At 43.9% G+C, this 17,764-nt stretch overlaps 1 long non-coding RNA gene across 1 annotated transcript; it reads left to right on the top strand.

The window, feature by feature from the left end:
- Window positions 1-234: 234 nt before the first annotated feature.
- Window positions 235-3,566, top strand: LOC146577958 (uncharacterized). Its single transcript, XR_014891459.1, has 3 exons — window positions 235-303; window positions 2,767-2,811; window positions 2,893-3,566. It is a non-coding gene; the product is annotated as an uncharacterized LOC146577958 (long non-coding RNA).
- The last annotated feature ends 14,198 nt before the right edge of the window (window positions 3,567-17,764 follow it).

The following is a 17,764-nucleotide window of genomic DNA, read 5'->3' as shown; positions in this document are numbered from 1 at the left end:
TAATAAGGACTTAAAGGTGAAAAACTCCCCTTTGAGTTCACCCGTGTCAGGTAAATAACATGCGATCACACCCCCATGCAGTCAGCTGAGGTGCAGGAAAACACCTGCACCACCACAAGAAATAAACAAAACATTCACTTTGACTCTTACAGGTCCATTTCCTTAGCTGAGTGTCAGTGTTTCTGCGTGACCTTGTTTCTCTGTTCAGTAAATCATCATCATCTCTCTCATTCACAGGCCCTTCTGAGGTCACTTATGGCCAAGTTCAAATCACATCTCAGAGACCTGCGGGCAGAAATACTGGTAACCTCTGCAACATCCACTCATACATAGACCATAGGATGAAATCATTGGTGATTCTGGCTCCTTTGAATCAGTTTTTGGAGTGGTTTCCACAAAGGAGCAAATTGTTTCATTGCAAACATGGTTAAAGAAGATCCATGATGGACGACTACAGCCTCAACAAACCATTTGTTTTGCATTATATTCAGAGGAATGGGCTTTGATTGTAGATTGATAACAAGAAGATCATTTCAAAAAGAGAGAGTAATAAAAGGGTTATTTTACAGAGGTGCTGCTTTAGTGAGGAGGAAGTCATTCACAAAATTTATTAACACCAGAGTTCCACTGTCTGCCGACAGTTGACCAGGGCACATACGCCCACCATTAGGTACACGCTGAATGCTTCCTGACTACACATGCATTTGTTCGGGAGAAATTTAGGAGAGGACTCCACGACAACACCACATTAGTAACAATTTGGGACTTCCTGTTACTGATATCAGTGAGACACATTTTGCTTTCCAGGTTGCAGGGTATCTTCTTTAAGGTGCACGTTTGTGTTAAGCTTTGTGTTCAGGAGTCGAGTACTCCTGAATAGAGGCTTTTGTTTTGTGAGGAGCTACAGTATTCTTGGTGATGTGCAGTTTGTATGGCCCCCATGTGCTTGTATGCATGCCTGACAGCATCATAGACATGGACCTCCTTGGTTTTAAGTCAACTGAGCTTGGGGGCCAGTAACAAGTAACTTTCATTCTTTCACTCAATAACTAATAGCAGTCAGGCTGCTGTTGCCTAGCCTGTAGAGTTCTGTGTGACCCACAGACTGCTGGATCAGTCAGTTAGTACAGGAAACCTGGACCGGCCATTCATTTAAAGGGTCAAAGTTTCTGATTCCAAGGAGTGTTCCCCAACAGATAATGAAGGAACTGGACTGAACCAGTGAGGAGACTCGCCTAGCTCTAACTGCCCATCTCCAGTTATGAGCCTGTTCCCTCTGACAATGACTGCCTGATGTCTGTGAAGGTTCTCGGTGAAGGTTGTGAAGGTTCTCAGTGTGAAGGTTCTCAAGGACTGCCTGAGTAACCTTGCAGGTCAAGAGCAATTTAGCATGGGCGATGTAAATGCTTTAGCACATAGTAAGAATCACTTAATTAAATCACCAGAATTGTATCCTAATCTCATAAATGAACTCTATACTGATGCTGATCTCTTTTATTGGTCTTGAGATGAATGAGAGAGGAGGGGAAGACGTACATTCTGGTGATAAACTCCTTTCCATCCTGTGCGCAATAATATCCATGGGGAAAGCAAAAAGCCCTCCAAGTCTTTTGAGACAACAATTCAGCAAAAGTTATTTTTATAGATCCAATTGTTATGTTCACAGTGGTTGAACAATGATTTGTCACATCTCACTAAAATCTTCTGATGTTGCTTTCCAGTCCTCATGCCCAGGAAAGTACAGGACGATCTTCGACTCATCTTAAGAGCACTCTTTTATACTTATTGGCTTCGCTTGCTTTCTCTTTTTGAAACAATTACAAATCTTGCCTACTCCTTATGATTACTCCTCTCTTACCTCACCCTGAATCCTTCACTGCTATTGGTACTGTCAGGGTTCCTGGGTTGTTCACCCGGTGTTTTCAGTTCATGTTCAGTCTATGTTCCACAGAGACCACAACTACTAGAAATGCTGTACAGCATTTCTATTCTGTCACTTGTTTTTCAGTCTCTGTCCCCAAATATTTTTGGACTTATCTGTTATTTGGGTAGAGTTCTACTACTCTACCAGTCGTGAAAGATGGCCGACCTCGCCTGAGCCTGGTTCTGTTGGAGGTTTCTTCCTGTTAAATAGGAGTTTTTATACATAACTCTCACGCATAGCCCAAGATGGATGCCTCAGGGGGTATATGAGGTTCATACCTTGCCCAAGGGCATTTCAATATCTAGAGGCAGGAGTTGGTGATTGTACCACCAACTTCCTGATAAGTTCACAATCCTCTCTATATCCTGAGCAACAATATATCTGCGACTAGAGGTGGTAACTAGTGAGGAGTGTAAGGACTCCGTCCAGGAGGTGACTGTGTTAGCTGTACTACAACACACCTTATTAGCTAATTACTGAAGAAAAAAATGATTTCACATTTCTCTAATGTACATTTTTAGATGGTTGAACATAAGTAAGGACCATTTCTACAACGGCTAGATGACTAAATTTGCCTTTTTGAATTATCTCAGTTTCCTGTCAGTGTTTCCAAAGGACTAATGGACTTTATTATAACCTAGTCAAAAGAGTCTCTGTACTTTTACCCACGAGTAAATGATTTTACTGTAATATTAATTAATCTGCTGCAGTAATACTTTTAGAATCTTTAAAAGTGGATTTCATGATGTCGGAGCCCACTAAGGCCACTCCCAATCTCTTGTTATGAATTGACTCTATAAATAAAATTCAAGTGAATGAATCTGTACTCTGTTGTGTTACAGAGTACCCAGCTGATCCAGATGTTGTGTACTCATCAGTGAGAGCAGGTACCTCAGCAGATCCAAATATAAATACGTTAATGTATTTGTATAACGACACAACTGATCCAGTGTGCTTCATCCACACAGGAAAATGAAGATAGACAGCTGGAGGAGCTTCACGTCTTTCCAACCTGAATCTTTTATTTTGAGTGTAACTCGATTCTGCCAGATATGCTGTTTGTTCTGCTTTGTTTCACCACCTTTATAGTGTAGCTTCTTCCTTTCAGCACAAGTTTAGATCTATGAGTACTTGAACAGTGAGCCACAGTGCATTTTAAAGAGTGCATATCTTGAGAATCCACTTCTAATTTGTTATGAGATTTTTATAAACTCTGAGGTGTAAAATTTTCAAATCCGAAGCCCCCAGAGTCTCTGGCAACTGGACCGTCTCCAGCTTTAAAACCACTGAGAGCATCCTGGCTTTGAGAAAACAGATAACCAATAGGACTTGAGCTAAATATTCAAGTCACAACCCCTTGCTGATCATCTCTTTGTCTGTCAGTGCTAAGCAGAACATCACAGCATAGTGTGCAGCAGTATTTAAAATGTTTTCTCTCAGTTTAACTGTAGGGCTGTGAGCTGCTGTTATACATCTGTCTGCAAAGAGGAATTGATGCAGCTGTCTTAGTCATAGCCGTCAAACAGACAACCTGCTGCTACCTCGATTAACAAACTAATTCAGACTCAGACTGATGTGTTGAGCAGGTTTTAGACTTTCCACTTCCACGTTTCTTGCTCTCTGTAACGTAAATCTAATCCTTGTAAAGACATCTGCATACCTGTCTGTTTTCTGTGCTTGTTCACAGTCATGCTTAGAGAATTTAGATTGCAATGCACCAACAACATGTAGTTATCTATTCCTTTGTCAGAATACATAAACTATAAAATACTTTTTTGTCTATGTTGTTATTGAACAATAGAAACAAAATAAGAAAGCCGGGAAAAAGAGCAAAGAAAGACCTACTGAAAAATGTGGCCTTTGCTACCCCTGAATTTGGACACAGCCTATATGTACTCACACAGGTAATAAGGACATGGGTCGGGTGTATCCTTTGTGTCCTACCATATCCCAGGATTCATTGCGGGCATTGTCTGACAACGATGGCAGTCGAAGCAGGAGAGGAAAACACTTTCAAATATAAGTATATGATAATCTTTTGGTACTGTTACGTAAACCAGTTACACCCCAGTTCTTTTTCGCCTCAGGTCTCCAGAGACCACACCGGACCCAGTAGCATGCACCTTCTGGAAGAGGTTGCCCTTGGCCATCGGCCTCTTGTTGTCTTACTTTTACAGCTAAACATGTAGAGAGTCTCCTGCAAACCTAAAAGAGAGTCTCCTTTTATGACAGGCTTACCCCCAGTGTCCATAAATCCCTCTACACAATTACACACACTCTCAGGTCTAAAACTAAACCAAACTAAAACACGCAGACATTCACAAATCCTTTCCTATTCCTCTGATCGACAGCTGGACCCCCTCATCTAAGCAAAGTCAAGCACATTATATTCTAATTATGTTTTCTTTTACTCGCTTTCTTTTCTTTTACTCACAGTACAAAGTTAAATATTTATATTGGTTGTATTGTTAGGCTTTGGGCAGCTGCATAGACATGTTTTTTTAATTAAAATAATGGTAACCTAGCTTGTATGGTGGGTCCCGCAGTTTTTCATGTATTGCTCCTTACATACAGCCAAATTAGATTTTTTTTTAATGAACCTTTTTGTAATGTTTTAGGGACCAAAGAGCAAATGGCTCAGTTTGTTAAAATGAGAGGAGAAAATCATCACCTCCTCACTGGGGTGAAGAATTGGGCCACTGTGGTGTGGAGGTACAAGAATAAATCAATTTACACAACCTGATAACATTTACATTTACAATAATTGATTACACAGCGGTGGAGAGTAGACTTTATCAAAGAATATAATCCACCCACTGTTATCATCTCCAATGCCCTGTACCAACACAGAGCAGAGCAGCTATCTGAACGCTACCCCAACAGAGGTCGATTATCTTGTTAATAATTTCACCTCCTCACTACGTACGACTCTGGATACTGTAGCTCCTGTGAAAACTAAGGTCTCTAATCAGAAGTACCTGACTCCGTGGTATGATTCTCAAACACGTAGCCTAAAGCAGATGACTCGTAATCTGGAGAGGAAATGGCGTGTCACAAATTTAGAGGATCATCATTTAGCCTGGAGAAATAGTTTGCTGCTTTATAAGAAAGCCCTCCGCAAAGCCAGAACATCTTACTACTCATCACTGATTGAAGAAAATAAGAACAACCCCAGGTTTCTCTTCAGCTCTGTAGCCAGGCTGACAAACAGTCAGAGCTCTTTTGAGCCAACCATCCCTTTAACGTTAACTACCCATACGGAAAAGAAATAGTAAAAACTTATATGTGATTACTCATGAAAGTGGCCACTTTCGCATTACTTTCATACATTGTTTTAGTAAGTATCCAAAACATACAAGTTTCATTATATAATTTTTCAAGGCATCTTATATCTGTTTTCACTCTTGTATGCTTTTCATACAAGTTTCACACAAGACAGATACAAACTTTATAAGATTTATATATATCTTTTCCATATGGGTAGTGATGACTTCATGAACTTCTTCACAAATAAAATTTTTATCATTAGAGAAAAAATTACCAGTAATCATCCCACAGATGTAATATTATCTACAGCTACTCTTAGTACCATTGATGTTAAGTTAGACTCTTTTTCTCCAATTGATCTTTCTGAGTTAACTTCAATAATTACTTCCTCCAAACCATCAACGTGTCTTTTAGACCCCATTCCTACAAAACTGCTCAAAGAAGTCCTGCCATTAATTAATTCTTCCATCTTAAATATGATCAACCTATCTCTAATAATCAGCTATGTACCACAGGCCTTCAAGCTGGCTGTAGTTAAACCTTTACTCAAAAAGCATCTCTAGACCCAGCAGTCTTAGCTAATTATAGGCCAATCTCCAACCTTCCTTTATATCAAACATCCTTGAAAGAGTAGTTGTCAAACAACTAACAGATCATCTGCAGAGGAATGGTTTATTTGAAGAGTTTCAGTCAGGTTTCAGAGCTCATCACAGCACAGAAACAGCTTTAGTGAAGGTTACAAATGATCTTCTTATGGCCTCTGACAGTGGACTCATCTCTGTGCTTGTCCTGCTAGACCTCAGTGCAGCGTTCGATACTGTCGACCATAATATCCTATTAGAGCGATTAGAACATGCTGTAGGTATTACAGGTACTGTGCTGCAGTGGTTTGTATCATATCTACAGTGGGGCAAAAAAGTATTTAGTCAGCCACCGATTGTGCAAGTTCCCCCACCTAAAATGATGACAGAGGTCAGTAATTTGCACCAGAGGTACACTTCAACTGTGAGAGACAGAATGTGGAAAATAAATCCATGAATTCACATGGTAGGATTTGTAAAGAATTTATTCGTAAATCAGGGTGGAAAATAAGTATTTGGTCAATAACAAAAATACAACTCAATACTTTGTAACATAACCTTTGTTGGCAATAACAGAGGTCAAACGTTTACTATAGGTCTTTACCAGGTTTGCACACAGTAGCTGGTATTTTGGCCCATTCCTCCATGCAGATCTTCTCGAGAGCAGTGATGTTTTGGGGCTGTCGCCGAGCAACACGGACTTTCAACTCCCGCCACAGATTTTCTATGGGGTTGAGGTCTGGAGACTGGCTAGGCCACTCCAGGACTTTCAAATGCTTCTTACGGAGCCACTCCTTTGTTGCCCGGGCGGTGTGTTTTGGATCATTGTCATGTTGGAAGACCCAGCCTCGTTTCATCTTCAAAGTTCTCACTGATGGAAGGAGGTTTTGGCTCAAAATCTCACGATACATGGCCCCATTCATTCTGTCCTTAACACGGATCAGTCGTCCTGTCCCCTTGGCAGAAAAACAGCCCCATAGCATGATGTTTCCACCCCCATGCTTCACAGTAGGTATGGTGTTCTTGGGATGCAACTCAGTATTCTTCTTCCTCCAAACACGACGAGTTGAGTTTATACCAAAAAGTTCTACTTTGGTTTCATCTGACCACATGACATTCTCCCAATCCTCTGCTGTATCATCCATGTGCTCTCTGGCAAACTTCAGACGGGCCTGGACATGCACTGGCTTCAGCAGCGGAACACGTCTGGCACTGCGGGATTTGATTTCCTGCCGTTGTAGTGTGTTACTGATGGTGACCTTTGTTACTTTGGTCCCAGCTCTCTGCAGGTCATTCACCAGGTCCCCCCGTGTGGTTCTGGGATCTTTGCTCACCGTTCTCATGATCATTTTGACCCCACGGGATGAGATCTTGCGTGGAGCCCCAGATCGTGGGAGATTATCAGTGGTCTTGTATGTAGAGCTGGGCGATATGAGATTTTTCATATCACGATATGTTTTTTTCTTTTCAGTCGATAACGATATATATCGCGATATAAGCCAAATAACTAAATTTGTAAGATTTAAATGTGCCGTTGCTCACAAGTAAAATATGAAATAATCAGCCGCTTGTTTTGATTTAAATATTTATTTCCCATAATAACTTAAACAGGGTAGATGTACTTAAGGAACATGAGACTTCAGTTTCAAATAAATAAAGGCAAATATTGCAAACTAAACAAAAAGCAGCTGCTAAAGCATTTAAGTTTGAAAATAGAACTAACAAAACAGACTACTAAATTGTCACTTCCACTTAGAAACAAAATATTAATTCTAAAAATAAATCTTAGGGTTTTTTTTTTTTTACAGAAGAACAGACAAAATTGACTAACTTTTGTCAATATCAAATGAACTGAGAACTAAAAGGAAATTCTCGATCTCTCCTTGTTGTATAGCTGAGCTTTTCAAACAGTTTTAAAATAAAGATGCTAACAGAATATTCTTTCTGATGTTTATTTTTTAACAATAACCATTGAAGTGATTTAGATCTCTAGCTTTTAATATGTTTACATGGGCTCAAAAACACAATTAAAAGAGGCATTTTTAATTTTATTCTGCTTCCCAACTTACCGATAGCTGAGTGAAGTCGATGTCCGAAGCACTGCAGCCGCGTCCAGTTATTCAGGGATGTGGCCTTCACTATATTTGTCCCACTATCGGTTGTGATGCAGACTTGTTTGTCTTCACTCAGTCCCCAGGATGCAAGCGCTTCTGACAGTCCTAATGCAATTACTTCACCCGTGTGGTCGTCAGGAAGGTAGGTAGCTTGAAGACATTTGCTTTTCAGATTCCAGTCTTGGTCGATATAGTGGGCAGTAAGGCTAAGGTAAGGTTCTGACGTGCGACTCGACCACATGTCGGATGTAGTAGCAAAGAACGATACAGTTTGTAGCTCCTTCTCAACAGCCTCACGGCACTCTCTATATAGCATTGGAAGCGCTGTCTGAGAGAAATGTTTACGTCCAGGGAGTTGGTAACGAGGATCCAGTACCTTAATTAGCTGCTTGAATCCTTCATTTTCGACCGTGTTTATTGGTAGCATGTCTTTAGCAAGACAGTAGGCTATGGCATTCGTTATGTCGCTATGTCTCTTACCTTTTTTGTCATATGGTAAGACGCTGGAGAAAGCCGACTCAATTGACTGTTGCTGCTTCGCAGGGATTCCCCTGGTAGTTTTCGATGACAAATTACCACTTTCAGTCAGAGATTGAGCGTGCTCTTGTGGGTGGCACTGCTTCAGGTGATGAAACAGGTTAGTTGTATTTCCAGTCTTGGTGGGAACATGCTGTCGGCACAACTTACAGTGCGTGCTACTCTGTTTTTTGTCGGACGTCAAATAGCCGAAATATCTCCACACTACGGAACTTTTCCGGCCCTTCTTTTCGACAATGTCTTCGGCATTCGAGCCGTCATTTGTGTTCTCTTCCGTTCTCTCGGTTGATTTTTCTCTACGTGGTACTCTCATTTTCTCCATCACCCAGTCGACACGGCGGTTAGCTGCTAGCTGCTTCCCAAACAAACACACACGCGCCCTGGCACTTGACGTCTTTTGTCCCTCTGTGTGCTCGTAAGGGTCTAACCCTTTCACTCCTTTGATTTTTTTCCTCGTATCTTTTCTTTGACTTTTCATCAAGTCTGTCTTTGTACGGACCGGCATTGTTCTCCTTTGTTTTGTACATACCCTTTTGGGGGGCAAAGAAAAAGCAAGAATTTATTGGAACCGAAGAATGAACGTTTTGCGGTGCTGCAAATGCTTGCATTTGATGCAGGTACTTGGATTGTTTTGCCACGAGTTCCCGGCATGCCAGGCACGTGCAGAGGGCGGGGGCTAGAGGGGCTTGAGCACCCGCCCCTTTCCTGATGGGTGCTCAAAGTGCCCTTTTGTTGAGGCAACTTTTTTAAAAAAAATTATTATTATTATTATTTTTAATGTGTGTGTGGGTGCGGAGTCCTGTCTGTGCCCCTCAACAATAATATTTAACTATTAATCACAGTTTTGCTAAATAAAAGGATCTGGCTTGCATCAGTCACATGATCACTATTAACCAATGATCGCCCTTGACGGCAGAACGCGCTGGTTACGAGCCGGGAACGAGCTCACAAAGAGCACGCGCATTGTTTCCGGTCCGGAGCTGTAGGAGAAACACAAGTTAACTCAGAGACACAGACTGATGCGACACAAACCTCTCTGCACGGCCCTGCGGCATGCAATGCGCGAAAGTCACGTGGTCTGTCAATCTCTATAGTCTGCAAAGACTTTGTGTGCATTCCAGAGTGTTCTGGCTTTCACAGCCACATCCTGGGAGCATGGGAGAGGTCGTAGCTTCTCTTATTGTTTTGTGGTAGGATAAACGTATCTATGTCTGTTCTAGTCTAAGTGCCTTTTGTTTAGATGAACTGCTGGACTTGCAGACCAGCAGGTTTAGGGAAGTCTTTATGGGGTCACACTCTGCCTGTGCGTTGTGTAAGTGTGTGTGTGTGTGTGTGTGTGGGGGGGGGGGGGGGGGGTCAGAGTGTGACCCCATAACCGGCTTCCCTAAACCTGCTGGTCTGGAAGTCCAGCAGTTAATGAACCTATGTATATTCACGTAACCTCAATAAAAGAGCAGTGTTACGGGGGAGCGGACGAGAGCAACTGGGGTCAAGCGAAGGAACGGCGTTTGACCAGTTCTCTCCCGTGCACGAGAAACATAAAGAACTTTGCCTACTCGTGTCTTGCTTTGCTGTGTAGTTAAATTGTCCTGAACGTTCCAGCGAATAGGTTTAAGCTACAAACCTATCACAGTCACACACATTCACACACTGGTGATGGCAGCTACATTGTAGCCACAGCCACCCTGGGGCGCACTGACAAAGGCGAGGCTGGCGGATGCTGGCGCCACCGGGCCCTCTGACCACCACCAGTAGGCAACGGGTGAAGTGTCTTGCCCAAGGACACAACGACCGAGACTGTCGGAGCCGGGGCTGGAACCGGCAACCTTCCGATTACAAGGCGAACTCCCAACTCTTGAGCCATGATCGCCCCACAGGGTCAGATTTCATGCAGTTTGCAGTAAATTGTGTGTTACAGACTTTGTAGTTCATGTTTTGTGACTCATGTGAATCTTCTCCTCCTGAAAGTGAAAGTCTTACAAACACATAAGGCCACAAAATTCTCTTGTCCACAGCTTCCAGTCACAAACTGACTCTGAGCCTCGTCAGTAAAGCCAGCAGCTTTTTACCATCTAAGAAAGTCTTTGTGCTGCTGCAGACATCATTAAATCTATCCCTAAATATTCCTCTTTCTTTCACTAGCTGGCCCATTTCCTCATTTTAGGTTTGAGCGTTTTTATTAGATAAAGACGAACGGCTTTAACAATAATTGAGTTGCGGTTTGGGGAAGGCCTCAGAGGGAACTGCAACTACCGTTACATGGCATGGTTTCTGGGTCCGGCACTGGCGTCTCTTTTCAGCTAACTCATCCGGCCTGAATATGCACATGTTGCAGGCCATGATAAGACCAAGATGGCGCTGGAGTGACGGCAGCCTTTCCAAGTAGCTCTGCAAAACCGTACTTGTTTCTTAACTTTTAACTGTTTTAGACTAGTCCTTCAAACTCTTTTTCACCTTCCTTTAGTTATTTTACTTTCTACCTCTTAGATATAGCAAAGGATAACGCACTTTTCAAAACTTCTGGAACCAGCTCCTTCATCTACTCAAGAGTGGAGCTGCTGGCACTAAACACAAAGACACAGACCGGCAAGAGACACAACATCCCGGCCGAGGAGCTACTGCCCACATAGCAAGCAGGTCTGGCCCAGATATGGTATCAAGCCGGCACTGTTGGCTGACTCCTGGCATGATAAGACGTATATCATCCAGATATGGGGCAGGCCTGGCATAGATGGCACTGTCTATGTGATGGCATGCCACATCTGGCTCGATTGTGGTTTGGTTTATGTGGCCCAGTCTCATAGAAAACAAGCCTGGCCTGGATCTGAAATCAAGCTGACACTTCTAACTGGTGTCGTGGCAGAGTGTATGTCAGGATGTCAAATTTTATGATTCATATATTTTTAGGGACCCTAAAGCTCCCCCAAAATAGGGAGAAAGATTTTTTCCCCTAAAATTAAAAATTCATGCAGTAGAGGGCTAAAAACAAACCGTGGGTAAGGAAGTCAAATCTGTCCTAAACATGAAGAAGAAGGCTTTCAGGAGCAAAGTGAAGGAGGAGGTGAAAGCAGCACAGCGGGAGGTGAAACGCTGCCTGAGGGAAGCAAAGGACACCTACAGGAGGAAGGTGGAGCAGAAGTTGGAGAGGAACAATATGAGGGAGGTCTGGAATGGTGTGAAAACCATCACAGGCCACAACACCAAGAAAAGCACAGTGGGGGGGACTGTGGAGAAGGCAAACGAACTCAACAACTTCTTCAACAGGTTTGACCAGCCCACAACCCCCCCACCCTCACCTTCACTACAGAGTCCTCCCCCTACTCTCCTGGCTGGGAATAAATGTTACAGATGGGGCTACCTTATTCATCATACCTGTTTATCTAACAGGTGGGATGCTGCTGAACTTGGGGAGCTGCTACAACGAGTCTTAGATTCAGATTCAAGAGCTTTATTGACAATACAGTAGTATACACAGTATACAGTGTACTGAAATGCTGTTTCACCCTAAGCCCCCCATGGTGCATTTATAAATATATAAAGGATATACTTTTGACACATGTTCACCAGATGGTGTTAATGTTGTGGCTGATTGATGTAGGTTCTTGTCATATTTGGGATGCCACTCAGTTGGAAAAAAGAAGAGTGACTTGAGTCTAAGGCTTTGTTAGATCCTAACCTAGCAACAGCTGCTTGTTTTGTAACTTGTTAAAAGAAAATGAAAAGTTAGAAAACTTCTTTGTGAGCAGTTTGCGGAGGGCTCGATTGTACCTGAGGAGACACTGGACAGCTTTGTCCTGGTTAATGCTGAGAACTTTCAGAAGGTTTTCTCCACAGTGAGACCCACCACATGTCTTTTAGATCCAATTCCTTCTTCACTCTTTAAAACACTTTATGGATGTTTTGAGGCTGAGCTTTTATACATGATGAATTGCTCTCTTCAGTTGGGTGTCTTCCCTGCTGCCTTTAAAACGGCGGTGGTGAGGCCCCTTCTGAAGAAGAGCAATTTGGATTGTAATGATTTTAATAACTACAGACCTGTATCCAACTCACCATTTTTAAGTAAAATCTTAGAAAAACTTGTTTTTACTCAGATTAATGATTTTCTCAATGATAGACAGATCCTGAAGATATTCCAGTCTGGATTTAGGGTGAACCACAGCACAGAGACGGCTCTCCTAAAGGTTTTAAATGATCTTAGATGTAACTGGGACTCCCAAAAGCTCTCAGTCCTGGTGCTACTGGATCTAAGCGCAGCCTTTGATACAGTAGACCACGCTATTCTTTTAAACAGACTGAAACACATGGTGGCCTCTCTGGTGCTGTACACAACTGGTTCACTTCCTGTCTCTCTGACAGAACTTTTATGGTGAGTATGGATACATGCTCCTCTAAGATCCATAAAATGATATGTGGTGTGCCTCAAGGGTCGGTTCTAGGCCCTGTACTTTTTAACTTGTATATGCTCCCTCTCGGCAGTGTCATCAGGAGGCATGGAGTGAACTTCCACAGTTACGCTGATGACACGCAGCTGTACATCTCCGTGTCTCCTGATGACACCAGACCAGTGGATGCCCTTTTTAACTGTATCTTGGATATAAGATCTTGGATGGCAGAAAACTTTTTACAGCTTAACCAGGACAAAACTGAAGTTTTAATCGTCGGTCCCGAGGCTCAGAGAGAGAAACTCTTGTCTAAATTAGAGGCATTTTCACTATGTCCTTCGCTACAAGTGAAAAACCTGGGTGTTATTTTTGACTCTGAGCTTGGTTTTATCCCACATATTAAACATGTAACCAAAATTGGATTTTATCATCTAAAAAATATAGCCAGAGTCCGCCCTATTCTCTCTCGGGCCAACACGGAGATGCTGATGCATGCTTTTATTACCAGTCGCATTGATTACTGCCCTGCTCTCTGGTCTTCCTAAGAAGAATATTTCAACTTTACAACTTTTACAAAACTCGGCAGCTCGTGTGCTGACGAAGACCAGAGGGCGGGCCCACATTACACCGGTTTTAGAATCGCTGCACTGGCTCCCCGTGTGTTTCAGGATCGATTTTAAAGTTCTTTTATTGGTTTTTAAATGTCTTAATGGTCTTGTGCCTTCTTATCTCTCAGATCTGCTTTTACCATACGAACCCTCGCGGACCCTGAGGTCCTCTGGTACTGGCCTTTTGATTGTCCCTAAAGTCAGGACACATACTCACGGAGAGGCAGCTTTTCAGTGGTATGGTCCTCGTCTGTGGAACAGCCTGCCGGAGGAGCTCAGGGCCGCAGAGAACGTACATGTTTTTAAGAACAGGCTCAAGACCCACCTTTTTAATTTAGCTTTTACTTAGCGTTTATTTATTTTATGCTTATTTATTCTATCCTGTTATTCTATTATTAATTTAGGCTTTACCTAATATTTATTGATTTTATTCTTATTCATTTTTTAATCTTCTTACTCTATTTATATTTATATTGTATCCTGTTCTTATTTATTTTATCATTTTACCCTGTATATATCCTATTGTTTCATATCTCCAGTGTTTCCTGGGAGGGGGCTCTCTGCACCGGGGCTGTGATCGACCGTGGCTGCTGGGGCTCTGGGGTCCTCTCAGCCTGGCTGGGGGGCTCCTTGGCCTCTCTCCTGCTGTGTGCCCAGCCTGGAGGCTGCAGTCTGTGACCGGCTCCCGGTGCAGACGGCTCCCTGTTATAGTGTTTCCTCACTTGGCTCATGTGAACCCAGCCCAATTTTTACTCTTTAAGTGTGCGCGTGTGTGTGGGGGGGGGATATGTGTGTATTCACATCATTTATGTTAATGAGAGTGTGGGGAGTGAGTTGGAGGGTGGGCTGGGCTGCTTTTAACCACGTAAAGCACTTTGTGCTACATTTTCCTGCCGGAGGAGCTCAGGGCTGCAGAGAACGTGAACGTACATACGGCCTGCTGGAGCGGGGGGGCTAGGAGGAGGAGTTGGCCGTCCGACTGCGGTCTGGAGTGTGGGGCCTCCCTGCTGCTTCGGAGTCGGGGCGGTCTGCATCTCCCCACCACAGGGAAAAGGGTAACACCACCTGGGTCTGGGTGCAGTTCCCCCCTCCAGGGGCAAGGGTACCTAGACCCGGTTCTTAGAGTACGCTTGGGGAGTGTGATCGTGTGTACAGCGTCTCTTTATGTCTGTCTCCACGTTGGTTGAGTGTGGAGTAGATGAGAAGGTGAGTAGGTGAGTAGGTGTAGGTGAGAAGATGGCGCCGGTGAGGTCGGCTGCCGTCACGACTGCTCCGACCACTTTTTCTTTGTCTTTGTTTTTTAAGTTAGTTTTCAGCGTTTCTAAATCGGCAAAATCATCACCATTGGGTACATTAGGTATGACAGTGACACTCTTGTTTCTATTGGTTTACAATGTACTCACAATTCGAAGTTTTTAACTCCGGATCCGAGCTGGCCGAGTGAGATCTTGAGGGAGAACAAAGGGAAGCGGCGGCGGCCTAGAGGGAAGCGAGCCGGCGTCAGGAACAGGCTGAGAGCTCGTGCACACCGCACACCTCTGCCTAGCATCCTGCTCGCCAACGTCCAGTCACTGGAGAACAAGCTTGATGACCTCAGGGCCAGGGTAAAGTTCCAGAGAGACATTCGGGACTGCAATCTCCTCTGCTTCACCGAGACATGGCTGAACCCAGCGGTGCCGGACCACGCCATCCAGCCGGCCGAGTTCTTCTCGGTTCACCGCATGGACAGGACACGGGACTCGGGGAAGTCAAGGGGAGGCGGCGTGTGTTTAATGGTGAACAACAACTGGTGCAACAGTGCGAACGTTGTTCCTCTCACACGCTCCTGCACACCAAATCTGGAACTACTGTCCATCATGTGTCGTCCTTTTTATCTACCTCGGGAATTTACATCGGTCATTATAAGTGCCGTTTATATTCCACCACAAGCGGACACGGTCACCGCCTTATGCGAGCTGCATGAGGCACTCACACAGCACCAGACACAACACCGGGACGCTGCGCTTATTGTGACGGGGGACTTTAATAGCGCCAACCTCAAACGCGCAGCGCCGAACTTTTATCAACACATCAGCTGCCCCACCAGGGGTGAAAGGACACTGGACCACTGCTACACTACGGTCAAGGACGGCTACAAGGCACAATCCCACCCTCAGTTTGGCAAATCTGATCACGCCGCCATCTTCCTCATGCCAAAATACAAACAAAGGCTGAAACAGGAAGTTCCGGTTCAGAGGAAGGTCGCACGCTGGACGGATCAATCGGTGGCCGCGTTACAGGACGCACTCGATGACGCAGACTGGGGCATGTTCAGAAACAGCTCCGATGATGATGTCAACGTGTTTACGGAAGCGGTTGTGGGATTCATCGGGAAACTAGCGGATGATACCGTGGAAACAAAGACTATCACAATGTTTCCCAACCAGAAGCCGTGGGTGGATAAAACCATCCGCGACGCTCTGAGATCCCGCACCGCTGCCTACAACACGGGACTCATGACGGGGGACATGGACCCGTACAAAGCCGCGTCATATAACGTGCGGAGGGCGGTGAAAGAGGCGAAGCAGCGCTACGGGAGGAAACTAGAGTCACAACTCCAACAGAGTGACTCTAGGAGCCTGTGGCGGGGACTAAGGACAATAACGGACTATACAGGGAGTGCAGAATTATTAGGCAAGTTGTATTTTTGAGGAATAATTTTATTATTGAACAACAACCATGTTCTCAATGAACCCAAAAAACTCATTAATATCAAAGCTGAATGTTTTTGGAAGTAGTTTTTAGTTTGTTTTCAGTTTTAGCTATTTTAGGGGGATATCTGTGTGTGCAGGTGACTATTACTGTGCAGAATTATTAGGCAACTTAACAAAAAACAAATATATACCCATTTCAATTATTTATTTTTACCAGTGACACCAATATAACATCTCCACATTCACAAATATACATTTCTGACATTCAAAAACAAAACAAAAACAAATCAGCGACCAATATAGCCACCTTTCTTTGCAAGGACACTCAAAAGCCTGCCATCCATGGATTCTGTCAGTGTTTTGATCTGTTCACCATCAACATTGCGTGCAGCAGCAACCACAGCCTCCCAGACACTGTTCAGAGAGGTGTACTGTTTTCCCTCCTTGTAAATCTCACATTTGATGATGGACCACAGGTTCTCAATGGGGTTCAGATCAGGTGAACAAGGAGGCCATGTCATTAGTTTTTCTTCTTTTATACCCTTTCTTGCAGCCACGCTGTGGAGTACTTGGACGCGTGTGATGGAGCATTGTCCTGCATGAAAATCATGTTTTTCTTGAAGGATGCAGACTTCTTCCTGTACCACTGCTTGAAGAAGGTGTCTTCCAGAAACTGGCAGTAGGACTGGGAGTTGAGCTTGACTCCATCCTCAACCCGAAAAGGCCCCACAAGCTCATCTTTGATGATACCAGCCCAAACCAGTACTCCACCTCCACCTTGCTGGCGTCTGAGTCGGACTGGAGCTCTCTGCCCTTTACCAATCCAGCCACGGGCCCATCCATCTGGCCCATCAAGACTCACTCTCATTTCATCAGTCCATAAAACCTTAGAAAAACCAGTCTTGAGATGTTTCTTGGCCCAGTCTTGACGTTTCAGCTTGTGTGTCTTGTTCAGTGGTGGTCGTCTTTCAGCCTTTCTTACCTTGGCCATGTCTCTGAGTATTGCACACCTTGTGCTTTTGGGCACTCCAGTGATGTTGCAGCTCTGAAATATGGCCAAACTGGTGGCAAGTGGCATCTTGGCAGCTGCACGCTTGACTTTTCTCAGTTCATGGGCAGTTATTTTGCGCCTTGGTTTTTCCACACGCTTCTTGCGACCCTGTTGACTATTTTGAATGAAACGCTTGATTGTTCGATGATCACGCTTCAGAAGCTTTGCAATTTTGAGACTGCTGCATCCCTCTGCAAGATATCTCACTATTTTTGACTTTTCTGAGCCTGTCAAGTCCTTCTTTTGACCCATTTTGCCAAAGGAAAGGACGTTGCCTAATAATTATGCACACCTGATATAGGGTGTTGATGTCATTAGACCACACCCCTTCTCATTACAGAGATGCACATCACCTAATATGCTTAATTGGTAGTAGGCTTTCGAGCCTATACAGCTTGGAGTAAGACAACATGCATGAAGAGGATGATGTGGACAAAATACTCATTTGCCTAATAATTCTACACTCCCTGTAGTGGCTCACTGGGGTGCATGTTCCTAATAGTGTGTTTACTTCATTAAACTGGATGCCATTTTTCTATGTTTTTTTGTCTAAGTTACGCTACAGCTGTTCAGAGGGAGCTGGAACAAATGACCCTTGCTATCTTCA

Source organism: Mchenga conophoros, linkage group LG3 (assembly GCF_057382185.1).
Source record: "Mchenga conophoros isolate Kocher_MC1m ecotype Shallow Benthic linkage group LG3, M_conophoros_male_GT1.1, whole genome shotgun sequence".
Lineage (NCBI taxonomy): Eukaryota > Metazoa > Chordata > Actinopteri > Cichliformes > Cichlidae > Mchenga > Mchenga conophoros.
This window is presented reverse-complemented; position numbering and strand designations above follow the sequence as displayed.